Genomic DNA, 21,428 nt, shown 5'->3' on the forward strand with positions numbered 1-21,428 from the left:
TCACCCCCCAGGAAGCAGTTCTAGAAAGGCAGGGATTCTGCAGCTTTGCTCAATATTTTCCTAGTCTTTGGCTATTTAGGCAAACAATAGACACTCAAAGATAATTATTGAGGGCTGGCAAACTGGGAACACAGCCATGCTATGGAACCATTTCATCATCTCAAACTGTGATAATGACACATATATTCTCAAGCAGCCAAACAGCATTTCAAGGGCCCTTCAAAGAGTGGCTATAACTAGTTCAGCCATGGCTCAGGGGTAGAACACCTGCTTAGCAGGCACAAGGCTAGAGGGGCCATCCTTAGCACTGCAAAACAAAACTCCTGAGGGGGGAAAAAAATCTTTACATCTGTCGTTTCTAACATTCCTCACAAGCTCGAAATGTCCCATCCTGCTTTCTGTAGGACTCGGAGCATCTTCTCGCCCTGGATCTGTTATTGTATCACTGGCTGTGTGATATTGAGTCTGTTCCTGGAGTGTCCTGTGAAGGCATGGCTTGCACGTACTTTCCTCACTGTGTGAGCTGAGCATGGTGCCCATAAAGCAAGCACTTTCAATAGACTCTAGTTGACAAACAAGTATTGGGCCTGATTTTAAAGAGGGTGATTCAAAAACCAGAGTATGAAAACTATTAAAAGTGGCTCATCTACAAAGTCAACTTTATGTAGTTTAACAAACTGTCTGACAGTGTTGTTGCCTATGATGAACAATTCATTATTGCTGTGAACAGTACGCAAGCAATCCGTTTCCTGTGACACAATTAGGTCTTTGGCTATCGAGATGGAATATGTCTGTTCTACTCAAGTGCTGATTTTCTTCAAGTTCAAGCCTTCCCTGACAGGTTCTAGTTCAGTGTCATTACATGAGTCTTTAATGTGTCCACGGGACCAAATATTTTCATAAGATAGGCACAAGGAAGAGATATTCATAATTTAAGGCCACTATCTGGCTCTACTTGGATTTCTCTGTCCTCTGGCTGGGATCATTAGAGTAGCCTTGGATTTCTTGGGGCTCTGATGAAGGGCCAGGTGAGCTGGGTGGCACAGTCAGTTTGGCTCAGTGCTTTAGATCCATGTCTGTGTATCTAGTCATTGTTTGCAGCTCTGATGTCAGAACAGCTCCCCAAAACTACCTCTATTGCCCACATAAAAGATCATGTGAATTGTAACACCAAGAAGGTGGCCAATATAAAGGATACTTCCATATCATTTGATTTGGAGCTGTAGGCATGGAATTATGTATCCTGGCTTCTCCTCATCATCCTGTGGTTTTTGTGGAAATGACTTTTGACCAACGCACCCTGCTACCCCCAGGTCCAGCCAGGAGAGACATCAGTTTCTGGTTACTTATGCTAGCATCCTTCCAGGTATCGCCTGCAATACTGTCCTGTTCTGCATGACAGCATTTCATGCAACACTAGCATTGCATGGGCCACATATACAACCACAGTCCCTCAAGCTTGTGATGGAGCTGAAAGAGCCCAACTGCTTAATGCTGTTTAGCTGCTGTGATTTTTATGTAGTACAGTGTATATTACTCAGGAATTTGTGGCAGTGCTGGTGCAGACAAACCCATGGTGTTTCTAGTTGTATAAAAGCAAGCACATACAATTATGAATAACATGCAAGTTTTGTGTGTGTGAATGTGTACCTGCCCATGCAGATGTGTTTAGAGTCCACAGAACAATCTCAGGTGTCATTTCTCAGATGACACCTTTTTATTTGAAGCAGTCCTGGAGATCAGTACTGGCCTGAAGGTCGTCCGTGAGGCTAGGCCAACCAGACAGTGAGATAGAGGGCTATGCCCATTTCTACCTCCTCAGTGCTAGCATTAGGAACTTACCCCATTGGCCCATTTTACATGGATTTGGGGGGTTGATTCAGGTACTTGTGCCATTAAAGAAAGTCACTGACCAACTGCGCTATCTCTTCACACTTAGTTCATAGTACTTGATAACAAAACAATGTTCTTTCTTTATGTGTTTGTAACACTTTTTATTATCCTTTCTCATTATAAATCGAGGGCTGGAGAGATAGATGGCTCAACAGCAAAGAATATTTGTTGCTCTTGTAAAGGACTTAGGTTCAATTCGCAGCACCCATATGGCAGCTAAAAACCATCTGTAACTCCAGTTCCAAGAGGTACAATATCTTTTGCTAGCCTTGGCAGGTACTGCAAGCATATGTGCACAGATATACAGGCAAAACACTCACCTCATTTATTACAATTAATTAATTAATTAATTAATTAATGTAAAGCATCCTTGGGCATGTCTTTCAATAGGCACAGCAAAGGAAGCCACTGTTGTCATAGGAGGTGACAGCTGCATCTGTCATTGTCCCCAGACACATTCCAGTGGTATGAGATACAGAGGGAGAGAGCACTATTTACCCAATGTCATGGGCTTAGTGATGTATAATCTTTGTTTGTTTTGTTTTTTGTTTTTGTTTGTTTGTTGATGCAGGGTCTCAGTAGGCATCCCAGGCTGGCTAAAAGCTAATGACCCTTTTGTCTCTGCCTCCTGTGGACTGTGGGTATAGGCTCCCTTCTTGTACAGAAGTTTTTAACAAAAGTAGTTTAAAAAAATTTTTAAAAATGGAAGCTTTAAAAAGTCATCTATACTATATCTTTAGGTGTATATAGTAGACAGTACCATTCAGTTTTGTGCATGCTTTGACATTGATTAAATGAAGAAACTGTCCTCAGGATGCCTTTCTCACATCATCTATATTGACAAATAATGCATAGGCTACTCCTGTCCTGACTAAAATCTGATGGGGTACATAGGTTCCACCTATAATGTCAATACAATTTTCCTAGCAGAGTCTTCTCCTGGCGCCTTCTGTGCCAGTCTCTCCTTTTGATGCACCCTGTAGAATATGGCTCTTCAAGCCAGCTGGGTGACAACTTGCTTTTCTCTCACCATGATTCAAAAGAACCTTCAAAGCTTCCATGGGCAGACAGACTTTTTTTCTCAGAGCAATGGGAGGAAGTCAACAGGGGTCCAGGGAGAAAGTTAAGAGTGGGGTGATGTATTGTGAAATAGTTAAATGAAATTCCACCGTGTATATGCGCCACATGGTCGTCATTCATTTGTATGCTTATAGGCACCTAGGTTCAATTTCCTTGCTCCTGTGCTATTCATCCGATAAATATGGATGTGCAGTTATCTCTGTGGTGGGATGTGGGGAAATGGCTACGTGCCTAGGAGTAGTATATCTGGGTCACATGGCAGTTGTATTTTTAAGTTTTGAGAAACCTCATACTGATTTTTATAATAGTGTAAATGTGGGTAGTGAGAAAGAAGACCAAGAGAGAATAAAAATAGGTACTGAGAAAGGATGTGGGGATGGTAGCTGAAAGACCCGTGTGACATGAAAGAGGCACTGGTGGTTTTAAGATCAGGCACTAAAGTGAGAGCATCACATGCGTCATTTCCCATAAACCATTGCAGCGTTTTCTAGCCCCACTTCTGTCCTGTTCTCTATTGGGCAGCAATTTTCTCCAAATCGAAGCTTTCCTTCATGACGGGAGGAGGGTGGCTTGTAAGATTCAGCAAGTTAGGGCAGAGGAGCTGGTTCAGTTGGTAAAGTGCTTGAAGACCAGAGTTCAACCATCAGAACCCATGTAAAAAGGATGAGTGTGGTGTCTGTGCTTGTTATACCAGCATTGGGAACACAGAAATGGAAGGATCCCCGGGGCTCACTAGCCAGCCAGCCTGAACTACTTGGTGAGTTTCCAGCCAGTGAGAGGTCTTGTTCTAAAAGTAGGATGAATAGCTCCTGATGGTTGGCACTCAGGGTAGCACTTTAGCTTTCACATGGATGTGTACATACATACACCCCTATACACACATATACCTGTACACACAGGTACACATCATACAAAATTTTAGGAAGTAAACAAAGCTCACCAGGCTTGGCCAGCTTCTGACTACTACAGGATTTGTAAACTCCCTGCCTGGGTTATATAAGCAGTAACAACTGCTGTAGACAGGAGAGTCTGGCCTGCTGAGCTGATGCATCCTTTTGGGAACAGTGTCACATATTGTGGGGTGGGCTTTCTGGTGATGAAGCTGCCTCCACTCACTTATGCTTTGTGGTAAGTAGCTCAAGCAACCTCACTGGCTCACTAAGTTCCACTTGCATGGAAGCTCCATTGCTTTGCCATGAGTGCTCTATCTGGAGTGAATTGACATCTGCCTACCTCTCTCCAGGAGTGAGAGGTACTCTCACACAGTACCTAAGTCTCACACAACCCAGCAGCCCAAGAAGCCCCATGAAAACCTAAGCCGGATACTTGTATTCTCCTCAAGTCAGCCGCAATCTCCTACTCTCAGACTTCGTTTCCTTTTATGCAGCCCCCGTTTTCAGAGGGCTTCAGCCAAACTCACTATTCTTCACACTCACACTAGGCTTGCTTTGTAGGCATAATATTACTGTGCACTGTGTAATTCAAATGCTGATTTCTGTGCCCCCATATCTGGTTGCAATCCTTATTCTAAGTATCTCCTGTCTCAATGCTGTGTAAACATTGCTTGACAATTCTTTTACTATTTGCCAGTAAAAGCTGGTCAGCCAATGACTGAGCAGGGGAGAGAACAGGACAGGACTTCCTCCCAGCCAGGGGAGTGGCAGGAGAGAGGGGAAGTGGATTACCCATGGGGAGAGGGTCCAGGATACCATGAGAAAACAGCTGGAACAGAGAAAACCATAAAATGTAAGTGTCTCAGGGGTTTTGGCCTGGTAGTAGCCAGATTAGTTTAGAAGAGTAACACTGCTCAGGTGTTGTTCCCTTAAAGCATATTAAATAAATATAATGGTCCAATCTTGGTGACTGGAGAGATGGCTCAATGGTTGAGAGCACTGACTTCTCTTCCAGAAAGTCTGAGTTCAATTCCCAGCAACCTCATGGTGGCTCTCACAGCCATCTGTAATTGGAGCTGATCCCCTCTTCTGGTGCATCAACAGCATACTCAAATACATAAAATAAACAAGTAAATCTTAAAACAAATACACATACACACACACATGAAGACCTACAGAGTCAGCTAACCTGAGTCCATGGGGGCTCACAGAGACTGAGCCACCAACCAGGAAGCATGAAGAGGATGAATCTAGACAGTGGCTGGATCTGGGCCCCCCTACACATTTGTAGCAATGTACAGATTAGTTTTCATGTTGGACCCCTAACAAGTGGAGTTGGGGTTGTCTCAATCTCTGTTCCCTGCATTGGATCCTGGACTGCATTGTTAAGCCTTGGAGGCAGAGGATGTGCCTAGTCCTGCTAGGATTAGATATTCCAGGGTGGGGTGGTACCCAAGGAGGGCTTGGGACAATAGGGAAAGGGATTTGTAAGGGTGGCAGTGGGAAGAGAGAAGGGAGGGTCTGTGATCAGAATGTAAAGTGAATTAAAAAATTAATTATTAGAAACAATATATATAATGGTTCAGTCTCAATTGTTTAAGAGCTAGCTGGGTAAGAAGAAAACTTAACTAATTAAAAAGGTACTAACATTACCTTTCAGGATCTTGCTGTAGGCTGTTCCCTCTCCTGGAAGACTGTCCCCCAGTGTCCACCTGCTGTTGTTATAGTCATAGAGCTGTCTTCTCACTAAGGCACCCATTAGGCACCATCTAAAATGTCAGCCCTCCTGAGTAAACCCTAATTTCTTTCCCTTCTAAAAGAACGATCTGTTTATCCTTATTGTCTACCTTCTACAAACATTAATGCTAGGGTAGGGTTTTCTTCACTAACTGCTGTGTGTTTCTCTTCCAGGGCAGCACCTGACATACAGCAGGAATATATAAAATAGTTGCTCAGAAAACATCTATTGGTGGTGGGGGTGGGGTGCTAGAGAAGTGTTCCAGTGGTTAAGAGCACTTGCTGCTCTTGGAGAGGCTGCAGTTGAGCTCCCAGCATGCACACGGTAATTCACAGCTACCTGGAACTCTGGTTACGAGAAATCTAACGCCCTCCTCTTGCCTCCATGGGCACCAGGCATGCATGTGGAACACATACATACATGCAGATAAGCCAATCATATACATAAAATAATAAAAATAAGTATACCTAAAAACAAAATAAAAAACAGAAACCAATGAAGTAGACACTTGTATTCATTGTGTTGTTTTCATTGCTGTGCTTAAACCTGATAAAAGAAATTTAAGGAATTGGGTCTCTATTTTGGCTCATAGACTAAAAAGTACAGTCCATCAGGGAAGCTAAATCATAGCAGCATGGTCTTGTGGCATCTTGTTGGTACTGTATCCACAGTGAGGAAGGAGAGAGAGAGAGAGAGAGAGAGAGAGAGAGAGAGAGAGAGAGAGAGATGAATCTGGCATTTGGCTTTCTTACTCTTTTTCATTCACTCTAGGATCTCAAACCACACGGCAGTGATGCAGACATTCAGGGTAGGTCTTTGCTCTCAGTTAAACCTTTCTGGGTACACTCTTACTTCTGTGCCGCTTCAAAATCCAGTGGACTTGACGGTGAGATTAACCCTCACCGTTCTGTTGTTATTAAGGTATATGGATGATGATAAAACTTACAGGTATAAAATCACTTTCCCAGTTGCATGGTTACATGAGAGAGCAAAGGCTGAGTGGAACACATCTGTTATATAAGGTTGTGCTTATAAGAGCCCCATTGTAACATGGGCTTTCTCTTGCCACAAGCTGCTGGGCTCAGTATAAGGAAATCATTTCTCACATCTGCTTTTCTTTATCCAGACCACTAGACCTTCAAATGGCCTTCCTGAGTTTCTGAATATTTGTTGGCAGACAGGGATGCAGGACAAACTCATAATGCATGTGCCATGTAGGGAAGTTAAAAGACAAAGTCTGTTTGGTGAAGCATAAGAATGTGAACTTGTTGAAGCCAGCCTTGGGCATCTGGCATGTAAAGAGGTTGCCTGTTCAATCCGCAGTTGCCAACAGTGGGCCAAACCAACATGTGGATACCAGCAAGGCAAAGTCTCTGAATGACCTATTCCAGACCTGACGATGTTAACTGATGGGCAGTAGACTATTTTTCTCCCCTCAAAAGGTGTGTGTGTGTGTGTGTGTGTTGTACCTGTGTGTCTGTGTATGTATAGGTATATCAGTGTGTCTATGTCTGTGTGCATGAGTATGTGTGCCTATATGGGTTTATGTGTGTATATGCTTTTGTGTGTGTGTGTCTGTGTGTGTACACTATTGTCTGTGTCTCTGGGTATCCCTGTGTGTTTGTGTGTGCACCTCTGTGTATATATACGTCTCTGTGTGTCTTCCATTGTGGGATGAGAAGTAAATAAGAGAAGAAAGTTTCTGTGTGTAAATCCTTAAGAAAGGATAGTGCTGTTTTGAGCAAGATTGGTCTGCTCTTGATCACTGTTTACCTCAATTGTTTTAATGTCTGTCTCATGTTACCAAGACTGGTCTTAAACTCTAGGCTGGAAGTGGTTTACCTACCTCAGCCTCTCAAGTAGCTGGTCTGGATGCATGTGATTCCAAGGCTAACTGGTCTTGCTCATTTAACTCTGGAGTTAGAAGTTGAAGTAGCTTTTAATCCTGGGGGGGGGGGGGTGTTTTTTGTTTTCTTTTTTTTTTGTTGTTAGTTTTGTTTTTGGTTTTTTGAGACATGGTTTCTTTGTGTAGCCCTGGCTGTCCTGAAACTGTAGACTAGGCTGGTGTCAAACTCACAGAGATCTGCCTCCCTCTGCCTCCTGACTTCTGGGATTAAAGGCATGCACCACCACTGATTGGCTACTTAATCCTGCTTTAATGTCCACTGTGATACCACCTTTGGAAACTACATCTGTCTATCTCCTTGTGCTCTCATGTCATCCTCCACCTCTCCTGAGCTACAGATATTCTGTATTGCATCAGAACCAATTTATACACTATTTTGTGGTGCTAAGGGTTGAATCAAGGGCCTTGCATGTATGAGCTACATGCCCAGCCCAAAGAATTCACTTGTAATTCCCTATGAAGTCTAGAGTTCCTAGAGGTATGTAGCTTATCCATTACTGTGTCCCATTTTTCTCTCTGTGCTTGAAAGTACCTGGGACATACCGGCGCCTCCACTGTTGCACCAAAGGCCATTGAACTTAGACTCTGGGAGTCAGTGGCGTTTCTAAAGTAAAGGTGTTCTGTGGCTTTTTCATGAAAATGTCAGGTGCCTAACACTGTCCATGAACCAGGGTGTCAAACCACTTCCTTTTAGAACTTCTCTTTTGTTGTCACACTGTCTGTGTAAGGTGTCTTCACTGTTACAGTAGCAGGAAGAGGAGGCACTGATGCTGAACTATCTGTCCCTTAACACCTCCTCCACTGACTCCCCAAAAGGCAAGAGAGACAGTAACCCACCTAGAGACTAGGTCACCCAGTTGATCGCTTCAGTGTTTCAGTTCCTTGTTTTGTAGACATCATGAGTTACCATGGAAGACACAAGTTTCTTGCAGCTCTAAACACTGAGTTTGGGGGCCTATCAGCTGATCCTCCTGCCTTCTCACTCTCTTTAGAGCAGGTCATGCTTGATTCCTGAAAAAAACCTGCTGTAAAAGACCTGCACATACACCCAGCCCTGTAGGCTGCTGCACACACCCAGCCCTGTGAGCTGCTGCACACACCCAGCCCTGTGAGCTGCTGCTCTGTAGCATCTCTGCCCTTTCAGTAGGAGAATGATTTTCCTACCGACAACATGCTGCCTTATGGTGTCTGTCTCTGTGCTCTTCTGCTGTCCCCTTTATTCCATGGCTCATGCCTGTTCTCAGCAGTGTTTTTAAATTGGTTCTATCTTTAGAAAAATGGTAAGTGACAAATTTAGAGCATTACATATGCCAAAGTGATACACACACACACACATATATATGTATATATATAGTTATAGATGTAGATGTATTTTTTGAACTGACTATGACAACCTCTTGTCTGCCTGTTCTCAAAGCTATTCCATACCACCTTCTGTCCTTAAGATTTTTGACTCACGCATGTGAGCATGATACAGCACATATATGGAGGTCTAAGAACAACAACTTTCAGGACTTGGTTTACTCCTTCTCCAATATGAGTCCCTGGGTTTGAGCTTAGGTCATCAGGCTTGGTCATTGAGTGCCTTTACCTACTGAGACATCTTGCTGACCAGAAGCCAGGTTTTGTCTTCCTTTCTCCCACTTCAGATGGCAGCATCTTTACCACATCTCTACCCCAGACAGGTGGCCATGTCTTCCACATTCCAACTGTATCCTGTAAGGGCTGCCACTGCTCTAGGTGCTTCTAGGCATCCTAGCTTGAAGATCCCAGTAGCTTGTTTTTTCCCTCCAGCCTTGCAATTACAGTGGTTTCTGTCATTCTGCTTGGTCCTATTGCCCATACTATTAAGGTGTAAGGGCAACAAAAAGACTGGTCTAATCAAGGAAGTCTTCCTTGATGAGTCCCATTTCCCTTCCTTATTACCTCAGAGAAATTGACAGACAGAAGGGGATTGTCAAAGCCAGGGGTTGTTTTCCTTCCTCTTCTCAGGGAAGCTCCTTATGGTGGTTTGAGTAAAAATGACCCCCATAGGCCTATAAGGAGTGGCACTATTAGTAGGTGTGGCCTTGTTGAAGTTAGTGAGTCACTAGGGGGTAGACTTTGAGGTCTCAGAAGCTCAAAACCAGGCCCAGTGGCTCACAGTTTCTCTTCCTGCTGCCTGCCATTCTGGATATAGAACTCTCAGCTTCTTCTCCAGCACCAAGTTTCTGCTTCCCACCACCATGATAACAGACTATACCTCTGTAACTATAAGCCATCCCTAATTAAATATTTTCCTTTATAAGAGTTGCCATGGTCATGATGTCCCTTCACAGTAATAGAAACCATAATTAAGATACTGCTGTAACAAGAAAGAGGTTGTTACAAAGGTGTCTTTCAGTGGGAGCCCATGATCAGGTGCCAGCTTGCTAGAAGCATACAAAGGGTATGTAGGAAAGTCTTCTAGTGCTTTGTGCATTCTAACTACACATTTCTACCACTGAGCTACGTCTCCAGCCCCAGTGCTGTGTGTCTTACAGAAATTGATAAAACTGGCTAGCACATGGCTTGATAGCTAAAGATATCAAGGGGTCAACCGTGATTATTAAGCTGCAGGCCTGGCTCAGTGGTAGAACGCTTTGCTAACATGCTTAGGCCCTAGGTTCAATCCTCAGCGTAACAAAATACTATCAGACCCAAACAACAACAAGACCCATTGGTACAAAGGTGGCCAAGTCCATCAATCCTCTCATTCTCTGGGAAAGACAACTAACACCTCTATGCATACACCAGTACAGGGATGTCTGCAAACTAGGCAAGCATTCTAACCCTGAGCTACAGCCCAGCTTTATCTGTTCTGAAGGAGAGCACCATAAGAATGTTGAGGAACATTCCTCCATCTTCTGTCCACATATCTATTCATATGTGCTCCTTGTTGGGGGTGGGGAAGGATTTTGTGCTAAAAAGCTACCCCATTGTCAAGTTTCAATCTTCCTACACTTTGTATTTTTCTCCTTGTATATAATCTGATTCATTTATTTTCCTCTCAAAATGTCCAATTATAGACATTTTGGTGTTGGTGATAACCTTATTTTTTCATTGTAATGGCAATTTCTTTTTTTGTTGTAAGCCACACTTTTCCCATGAAATGGGGTTACTTGCAAAGTAGTCTACTAATCGCAATTGTGGTTGAGATACAGCATGTCCGGCCTTTCCAGACTATATAAAAGCAGGTTACACTTGCCTTTGATGTCCAAGTTACAAAAGTAATGACAGGCTCATAGTTTGACCTCAATGGCCTCGAGCTATTTCTGGGTATTGCCAATAAGGTATGTCATCCATACTCATTACCAGCTGTGGTAAGTGCATGGATGCACCCAGTCTTTCCTCTCTTGCTCTGGCTCCTCTGTGTCTACATCCTGCAGGGACACTGAAAACCCCTCAGTGCTGCTACTGTTCACTGTGAACACCACACTGCTGGAGCCAAAGAACTCAGTCCCAGGACTGCCAAGCGTGCTGAGCATGCCAGTTCTGGGGTTGTTAGGACAGAATGGGGTTTTATGTGCATGCCATGGAAATGACCACTTCCCCTCAAGTTTGAGCTGGGATCTGAAGCGGTGATGCTTTGAACTGGGTTTCTAAAAGGTTTCTTGCTACTAGGTCCCTCACATTCTAGGCTCACATGGGAAATAGTTGGGAGATTATAGAGCCTGGTGAGTAGAAATGCCCGCCCTCCTTCAAACCTTCTCCCTTTGGTCCTTAGCCATCCTAGTAACTATGCTTGGCTCCATTCTTTAATCATGACATTTCCCAGCCACATCAGCAGATTCACACAGATAGTCTTGTGTCTGGAGCTGCTGTATTACAGGTGTCTGTGTTAACAGGCTAAGAGAATGTTCAACTGGTCAAGATAGAGCTTTGTGTAGTTCTCAGTCACTCAAGTGCACTAGAAATGCCTAAGTTAAAATGGATTATGAGGGAGATACCCCACTCCAGTGTCTTCCTCTGAGGCTACATACATGATAATTCATGGAAACTGCACAATGAACATCTATTGTTAGAACCCATCATGACATCTTTCCCAGCTCCTGTGTCAAGCAGGGCTATCTAGCTGAGGTTTAAGGGCACACCTTTGTGGTCTGGCAGTGTTCTTGCTGGTGTGAGGGTTTGCCTCAAAATAGGGATTCTGCTGTTTCCTGCTGTGGTGAGTGATGTAAATGGAAGGCTGGGGTGTGGTGGGGGCTTCTCACAATGGCTGTCATCACTTCTTCTCACACTTATGTATTTTTCTTGCCAGAGATTTGGGGTGATTTTGTTTTTAAAAGTTTAACAAATATCTAGGTTGGGTATTGGGTTACACTTCTGATTGAGCATTACCAAACTTATAAAGCCTTTGATTAACATTTTTAAAAAATTGTATAAAAGCAAAAAGGAAAAGGGGGCATGGGATAGGGGTTTTCTAGGGAGGGGAATTGGGGAAAGGAGATGGCATCTGAAAGGTAAATAAACTATCCAATAAAAAAAGTTTAATAAAACTTTCTCTTTAGAAGTTTAAATAAAATTGATTTTCAGTGAGTGCAAAGTTAGGCAGGACACAGTCTCACTAGAGGACTTCAGCATCTCTGCTCTGGTCCACAGCACTGGTCCTCTCACCTCGGTGCATTAGTATCCAGGAGTTGCTTTCACTTGATAAATCAGGTTGTCCTTGGGGTACATTCTACTTAAAAATAACAAAGTTTGCCTGCTTTCTTCCTTCCTTCCTTCCTTCTTTCCTTCCTTCTTTCCTTCCTTCCTTCCTTCCTTCCTTCCTTCCTTCCTTCCTTCCTTCCTTCCTTTATTAACTAGCAAGGATTCTAAAGGTAACCTTACGTAGTTATAATGTTTAACTTCTCTGATGGAAAGCTGGGTTAAAAAGCTTTAAATCCTTCAAAAGCAATACAATCCTTAAAAAAAAAAATTTTACTCTGGTTATATTTACAACCACTAGTGTTAAATATAGAACTAAGTTTTGTAGGAAACCACCAAACTGTCTCTCAAAGTGGCTCTGCTGTTTTCACTCCACCTGTCATGCGTGAGGGTTGCTGTCACTTCGAATCTCTAGCTGCTGCTAGGATTCTGAGTTGTAGTCGTTCTAATAGATATGTAGTGGTATCTCATTATTATTTTTATCTGCATTTCCCTGATGGTTCTGATGGAGAACATCTTTTCTGTGCTTATTTGCATCTGAATGTCTCCTCTGGTGACTTCCTCAAGTCTTAGGCCTGTTTTTCAATTAGTTCAGCTCCTGATATCTTTTTAAATTTTTCTCTCTTTTTGTCTTTTCCTTGGGGTGGGAAATTGATCTCAGGGCCTCCTGCCTGTTAGGTAAGCACTCTACCACTGAGTTACATGCTCAGCTTTGGTTTTTTTCTTGTTCTATTTTAGGAATTTAAGTACAGAAACTTTGAAATAGAGGACATTTCTACTACATCAAGTAGTAAATACTGTTCAGAGATACATTGTAGCAATTACAATTAGATTTCCAATTTGACATTGAATAATAATTATAAAGAATTGTTTTCTGTAGGAAAAAAATTTAAAGACATGAAAAACTTCTGATTAATTCTACTACAGGATTAAGGTCTAACTAGGACTGGAGTGTTGGATTGATGGTACTCATGGTTTTAAAACTCATGCTAGGTGATGGGAGCCAGCAGGGTATGGTGGCTAGGGATGAGTAAGGGCTTAGTCCAGTGTTGTAGTGTAACAGCTGGATGATCATGGACAGATTGTTCAGCCTTTGTGGCTTTCAAGTTTTTAATCTGGAAGAATGGAAAGTATTCCATTCCATTCTATGGTAGACTGAATGGAACCCCCAAATGTATCTTTTGGATCCCTAACTCCCAGCGTGGCTATATTTGGATGTGGTACTGTAGGGTGTAATGAGTCACTAAGACTGATGGCTTGATCCCTAGGCTTGGTAGGCACGTATGAGAAGGGTACAGCAAGCTCTTCCTAAGGAGCACAAAGCATCGGCCAGGTGAGCCCACAGACAGAATGAGGGCATCAGGTGCCCAACCCTTTTGCCACCTTAGTTTTGGACTAAGAACTGTGAGAAAGCACAGTCTGTTGAGGAAGCCATCTTAACACCAGCCTTGTAGGGTTGTTGTTCTGCAGGATTATGTTTGTGCCCTAAAGGCTCATGTGCAGGCAAGTTCCCATCATGTGGAGAAACTCAGAAGGAGCACCCCAGGGGAAAGAAGTCATCAAAAACATGGCCTTGAAGGGACTACTGAACATTTTCCTTCTTTTTTCCTCCCTCCTTCCCTCCCTCTCCTGTTCCTCTTTTTCCTATTTCTTTCCCCTTCCCCCCTTTCCAGCTTCTCTCCACCCTCTCCTGACCACCATGAATGAAAGATAGATTTGCTGTACCAGACTCTTCCCACATTTTACTTTACTCAAAAAAGTAAAATGACCAAAAGCAAAAGATCCAGCCAGCCATAGACTAGCATACCTTTAAAAGCACACAGGGGCAAAAGAATCTCTCTTTGATTTTTAAATGTATTTTCTCTGATATTTTCTCAAAGTGATGGAACTCCTTATTTCTCTGTGATACAAACACACACACACACAAACACACTATACTCACACATATACACACACATACAAACCACACACAGAGACACACATACACAGAGACACACACATACACACTACACATATATACATACCACACATACAGACATAAACATACACACCACACATACACACATATACATATATACCACACACAAACACATACACAAATATATACACACAGACACACATACACACACCACACACACAGACACATAACACATCATACACACCACACATATGCACACAGCACACATACATACTACATACCACAAACACAGACATACATACACACCACACACAACACATACTACATATGTACTACATATACATATACCACACACACACACACACACATACACACACACACACACACACACACACACACACACACACACACACACACACACGGGAAGTTTCTATAGAAGTATTACCTGGCATTGTTAGCCTCAGATCTGTGGTTACACAGTATGATACACATTAACTGGACACAAGAAAACTGAGTCTTGACAAACATTCGAGGAACTGATTATAAATTAGTTACATGGGGAGACATTTTCACTTAAAGTCCAGGCAGTCACACAAAAGCAAATATGGCAACCTAATTCAGGGCCAACATCCCAAGGCTTTTCCCCCTCTTCCATCACTTGTCAAATGTTTGCATTTATGTTAGCTTAAGAAAAGGCTTCCTCCTTCTTTTTCCCTAAGAAAACCCCAAATCAATAACATGTAAGTTGTAATGGGTCTTGGGGGAAAGAAAAAACAGAACAGGAAATGTCTTTACAGATAAAAGAAGTCCATAAAACAGATGGTACTTGTAATTGTAGGAATTCCCAGTATAAATGGCAAGCAGTTAAGCTCCAATTTTAAAAGAGTAGATGCCAGAAAGTATAAATGTTAGTCTTTAAACAATTTAATATATTGAACATTCAATTTCTCTTAATGTATTCAACTTACAGATACCTGGATCCTTTAGCCGTCCAAGTGCTGGATGGTGCTATGCAGGTTTACTGGGGAGAAAAGGCAGCAATGATTTTACTCAGCTGTGAATTCTTTGACCTACAGTACTAACCTGCCAGAGGAGAGATGTGAACGTTTGTGTAATAGTGGCAGGGGTGCTATGGGAGTAACCAGTCACTCTGATAGGCCCATCCACATGTAAATTCATGCCTTGTTCTATAAACCCAGTTAAATACCCATTATTGGGAAGGTCATAGGCCCTAAGTAAGAATTTATTAGTATTTAGCTAAATTGCCATAGCATCAAATTACTTGATAAATAGTTATGTTTATAACCACAGAAAAAATGTTACTGCCAGCCTTGTTTAATTGATTTAACTGATTAATCAAGAAAATAGCCTAAAGACTTGCCTACAGGCCAATCTAATGGAGATATTTCTCTACTAAAGTATACCCTCTTCTGGATTACCTTATCATATAACAAGTTGACAGAAAAAAAACCAAAATAAGCAAAAAAACTGGCCAGCACACAACCTTAGTCAGAGAAGCCTCTTTTCCCATTGATCAGTGTTAAATTCAGAAGCTAGTGGCTGCTTCAGGTCCTGAGAATAAATGACAGTTTAGTGCTTAGATATAAAGAAGACATTTATACCACACCCTCTAGGGCTCAGGGATGATGACCGAAGAGATGATGGAGTGAGAGTGTTAAGAACCCAAATACAGGGAGAAAGGCTGTAAGATGCCATCTTATAGGCAGGATACAGCCATTACAATCATGAACTCACAACACCTACAGTTGCCTACACTGTGTCTGCACAAGAATGGGCCTGTCAACACTCAAGCCTGGGTGGGGCAAGGTCTCAGGATGCTATTGCAAGAGGGGAAATCGTTGGCTTTAGTTATAGACCCATTGTGATCCCATCAAGCTCCAGTGGATGATTCACACCCTGGTTAAACACAGTGGGTCACAAAACAAAGCAAAAAGACATTAATCAGAGAAAGGGATTGGTAGGAAGAGGGGATGTTGATAGGGATCGAAGGGAGATAAAAGAGGTTGGGTGGGAGTAGTCAGAATATATTATATACACACATGTAATATTGTCAAAGAACAAACTTTAAAAAAAATACCCGAGTGTAGTTGTATATAATAGTAATACCAGCACTGAGGTGGAAGCAAAAGAAGATCCCCAAGTCTCTCCAGCCTACCCTATTTTGTAAACGCCATGTTTTTGTGAAAATTCTATCTACCCAAATCAAAGATGCGTGGCACTTGAGGACCAACAACTGGGGTTGACCTCTTGGTTCCACATATGCATGTGTACATATGCAAACACACTTGCACACATACATGCAAGCCTAACATGTTCACAGACATGAGACTGACTCTATCCGTACCTGTTGGTTGTGGACTATATGACAGGCAATGATGCTGTAGAGGAAAGGAAATACCCCTTACCTCACTACACTTGGGATTCCTCTGTGCTTTCTCAATGTTGTCATGTCTTCTGTTACATTTCATCCTCCCTGGATCCTTCCACTGGGCATTATGATTATGTCACAAAGTTGGAGGAAAAAAAAAAGAATCTTAGATGACTAAGAAAAATAATCAGAAAGGCAGCCATTACCTGTGCTTATTTAAAAGTGATTTTTCTTACCCTGACATAGTGGCTATGTCCATTTTAAAATTGTATTTATGTATATACATGTTTTGCCTGCCTAGATGTAAGCATACGATATGCATGCAATGCCCACTATAGCCAGAACAGAGCCCTGACCTCCCTGGAGTTAGAGATGGTTGTGGGTTCAGAACCCCAAGGTGGGGTTCTGGGATCTGAACCTGGATCTTTTGCAAGAGTTATTACCCACTGAGCAATCTCTGCAGCCGTTGTATTAGATGTTTTTGTTGTGATAAAACACCATGACCAAAATCAACTAACAGAAGAAAAAGAGGTTTTTGGCTTATAGTTCCAGATAGCAGGAGAGACATGGCAGCAGGAAACAGAGATCACACTTTCAGCCTTGTCTTAGTTAGGATTTTACTGCTGTGAATAGACACCATGACCAAGGCAAGTCTTGTAAAGGACAACATTTAATTGGGACTGGCTCACAGGTTCAGAGGTTCAGTCCATTATCATCAAGGTGGGAGCATGGCAGTGTCTAGAAAGGCATGGTGCAGGAGGAGCTGAGAGTTCTACATCTTCATCTGAAGGCTTCTAGCAGAATACTGACTTCCAGGAAGCTAGGACAAAGGTATTAAAGCTCACACCGTCAGTGACACACCTACTCCAACAAGGGCATATCCACTGCAACAAGACCACACCTCCTAATAGTGCCACTTACTGAGTCAAGCATATACAACCCATCAGAAGCCTAATAGGAAGAGGGTGGGTGAGCTGGAAATGGGGCAAGGTTAATTCTCAAAGCTTGCTCTGGTGATGTTACTTCCTCCAGCAAAGTTCCAGTTCCTAAGGGTTCCACAGTGTCCCCAACAGTGCCACAAACTATGGGTCAAATATTTAAATACCTGAGCCTATGTGGGATATTTTTCATTCAAACCATCACATTAGCTTGTGCCTGTCATCTTAGTATTTGGTAGACTGAGACAGGAGGCTCAGAAATTCAAGGTCATCTTTGGTAAGTATGTAAGCCACCCTGGGCTATATAATGAAACCCTTTCTCAAAGTTTTCTTAATAAATAATGTCTTAGTTACTTTCTTATTGCTGTGACAAAACACATAATCAAGTCAATTTATAAAAGAAAGAATTCAATTAGGGGCTTGCTTACAATTTCAGAGGACATGAGCATCGTAGCAGTGAATATGGCAGAAGGCAGGTAGGCAGGCATAGCCCCAGAGAAGTAGCTGAGAACTTACAAAGTTAGAAGGAGGGAGAGAGTGTAGGCCTGACATGCAGTTTTCAAACCTCAAAGCCAACTTCCAGTGACATTCCTTCTCCAACAAGGCCACACTTCCTAGTTCCTCCCAAAACAATTCCACCGAGGAAGGACCAAGCATTCAGATATATCAGCCTCTGGGGGCGATTCCCGTTCAAATCACCACAAACAATAAGCATTATTTCACTTTAACCTAACCTCAGACTAGCCATGCAAATCAAAATGAAACAAATTTCTAAAACAGAATAAGTTTATAAGAGGTACAGCCTCTGCAGCTTCTTGGGCTAAGTGTTTACTACTGCTGGGTTTGTGATTCCTAGGTTATGGCCCACCTACCTATCCCCTGTTGTTGCTCTTACAAGCAGAGCACTGCCTGTATGTTCCCCAAGTCAGTTATGATCATTTTCCTTTTACTCTCATTTGGGAGTGGCAATACTTGGCTTGATATATATATATACACATACACACACAGACATATATATATCCTGATCCAAGCCAGCTGACTTAGCCACATTGGTTAACTCCAAGTTCAGTGAGAGACTCTGTTTTAAACCTAAGGTGGATCTCTGTGAGTTGTAGGCCAATGAAGGCAGGGTGTGACCGTGCCTCAAAGAAACTAACAGCAAAGAGTCACAACATGGGCAAGGAGAGTCATGGGAAGACCTCCAAGTATCTCCTACTGTTAAAACAAGACTTGTGAACAATACTGTTCACAGATACACAAGGAACATGATGTGAGAGCCGCTGCATTGCTGAGCTCTCTCACAGAAAAAACAAAAACCAGTATGCAAAGAAAGGCAAGGCAGAGCAAGCATGGGCGTGGAGTCTGTCCTCCGTGGGGAACGCTGGGCTCTCGAATCCCTGGGGCATGAGACTATCATACTCAAGCCTCCCTTTATCTGTTTTAATAGTAAGAAATATAGCACATTTCCCTTACTCTGGAAGCCTTGATATACCTGCCTATGCCTATGTATATAAAAGTCAAAGAATTTGAACCAGTGGTCCTGTGTGGTTGGTTGTCTACTCTGCAATTTCAGGAGAAAAGGACATAGTAGTAAGTTCACAATATGGACACATTTGCCCATTTTGAATCTAGGTTTTTATGTTGAGATAATCATAGCTTTCCATGAAGGAAGGAAGAGCAAGAGGGAGCTCTTCCGTGTAGCTTCACCCACTTTCTCACAGTGCTAACATCCAGCCGTTGGAGCTCAGCATCCTTGGAGCTCACTGTCCATCCTAAAACAAGACTTGGGATTTGAGGATGAATTCCGCAAAATCTCATGGGCCTTAGTGGGAGAAATTTGCAAAGCCAAAATAAACAAGAGAAGTGGGGAATGGGCCAAGACTGTTTGCTGGACAGATGTCGGACCGGCATTCCAGGGAGAGGACAGTTTCCATTGCTGTTTTTTTTTTTTTTTTTTAAACCGGATGTGAGTCACAACAGCCTAGTGGATAGGATGACAATTGGGCTTCTTGAATAACATCACTCAGGAGTTAAGTAGTCATAATTTATAGCCTTTTGTTTAGGGAAATCAGCTACCTAGCACCTAAAGACCTGAGGGGTCTATGGAAGAAGAAAATTAGTCCAGGGAACAGTTTAGGCATAATCTCAGAGACTTGCTGTCCAGGCAAAATAGGTGAGACTTACACATGTTGGTAATCTTTTCTGTCACCGTGAGACTTACATCCCTTTTTCTATTCCTACAATGCGGCATGAACTGTGTCAGGTAACTTAATGAATGAATGATACTCTTTTATGCTAATTGTTAATGCCACTGCAACTGAGTTCTTTTTTTGTCCACTTTGCTTGGATCTGGGGAAGTTCATGTTTTTACTTTGGTTAAACCTCTTTGAACAATCCACAGCTCTAAGAGAAGTCTCCCTAGGTCCAGCAAGGTCTCCTGCTATCAAATCCTAGTCATCCTGAAGCTCTGGCTACTCAAGCAAATGTAGTCTGTTACCTCATCACCAAGGTAGCTCAGAAATAGCAAGCTCTCCACACCGGATAGTCCTGCCCCGCCTTCCCCCGAGCCCCCACCCAGCACACTAAACTTGTAGTTTGCCCCAATAGGGAGTATAACCAAAACCTACCATTGTTTGTAAACTTTTATCAAAACAATTTGAAAATTCCATCTCTTACACAGTTTTCTTTTACTTTTAACTCATCAAAAAGATTCCTTCTAATCTTTTGATTCTCCCCGGGATGAGTTTTGTTTCTGAGCAAACATCTTAGTTAACTACTAATGAATTTCACCTTCCCAAGAAAGAATCAAGACTGATGGTGTGTGTGTGTGTGTGTGTGTGTGTGTGTGTGTGTGTGTGTGTGTGTAATGGCACATGCCTGCAATCACAGAACTCTGGAAGTAGAGACAGGAAGATCCGGAGTTCAAGGTCATCCTCTCCAGCAGAGTGAGTTCAAGGCCAGCTCAAGGGCTATGTGAAACCCTGTCTAAAATAAACACAAAAAACATAGTGGCTGTATTTTGAGTAAACTATTTTAAGCTTCCTGAGAAACTGAAAACAACTAAAGGAATCCTTGGCCTCTGTCTACCCCACCCCCTCCTACCCTTGCCATTGCTCTTGTCAACTGCTAGGATCCTGAGGAGTCTGGAACTGAAATGAGCGGCAGGGTGTGGTGGCACATGCCTATAATCCCTGCACTTGAGACGCCAAGGCAAGAGGATAGCCAGTGCCTCGAAAGAATCGGGAAACTAGTAATAATTAAGAATCAATTATTCAATTAAAAAAAAAAAAAGTAAAATTCCAGGAAGCACTAGGCAGAGAACACAAAGTTAGTGAAAGCTTGTGACTTCTGCTAGATCTTGGCTGTCAATTTACCTTCTGCACTGGTAATAAGTACTCACCTATGGCAATATTCTGGTCTCAAGCTCTCTTCTTCATGGGACTAGTCCCAGCTCTGTTAAGAGACATCAAAGGATGCAGCAAGAAAGCCGACCTAGTGACACCTTCCCCTTTTTAGATCTGACCCTGGAGATGTGGAACATTTCCCCTAGCGACTCCACCATGATCAGACTTCATTTGTGGTGTAGCTGTTACTTTAGGATGTTAAAAACAACAACAACAACAAAACCCTCAAACAGGAGCACAACAAAACAGCAACTTTTAATATCTTCTGAAAGGAAAGGAAGTATTTTTATTACCATCTCCATTGCTATAGTCCTTTGAAAGGCAAAGCTTCAAATAAACAGGAGCTTGGAAATCTGACCTTGGCTGGTATAAGAATAGAGAGAATCTGGTGCTTCTAAATTTCTCATTCAGGATCTCAGTGTTCCAGGAAGTGGTTTGCTCAAGTTTCTTTTCTCTATTTAGTTCTCCTGAATGGCAACTTCAGAGCCTAGGCATCACTGCCAAGGATCCTGCTGGCACATTCAGCTGCCATTCAAAGAAACAGCTCTCCACAGCGCCTCACATTTAGGAGTCTGTCTTACAGCATAAACAGGTGGAAGGA

The 21,428-nt window shown here is 42.5% G+C and overlaps 1 long non-coding RNA gene across 1 annotated transcript; it reads right to left on the minus strand.

The window, feature by feature from the left end:
• Positions 1-15,070: 15,070 nt before the first annotated feature.
• LOC143443222 (uncharacterized) lies at positions 15,071-20,963 on the minus strand. The gene is made up of 3 exons (XR_013111987.1): positions 20,824-20,963; positions 16,523-16,603; positions 15,071-15,117 (listed from the first exon to the last, which is right to left on the minus strand). It is a non-coding gene; the product is annotated as an uncharacterized LOC143443222 (long non-coding RNA).
• Positions 20,964-21,428: the final 465 nt, after the last annotated feature.

Source organism: Arvicanthis niloticus, chromosome 8 (assembly GCF_011762505.2).
Source record: "Arvicanthis niloticus isolate mArvNil1 chromosome 8, mArvNil1.pat.X, whole genome shotgun sequence".
Classification (NCBI taxonomy): Eukaryota; Metazoa; Chordata; class Mammalia; order Rodentia; family Muridae; genus Arvicanthis; species Arvicanthis niloticus.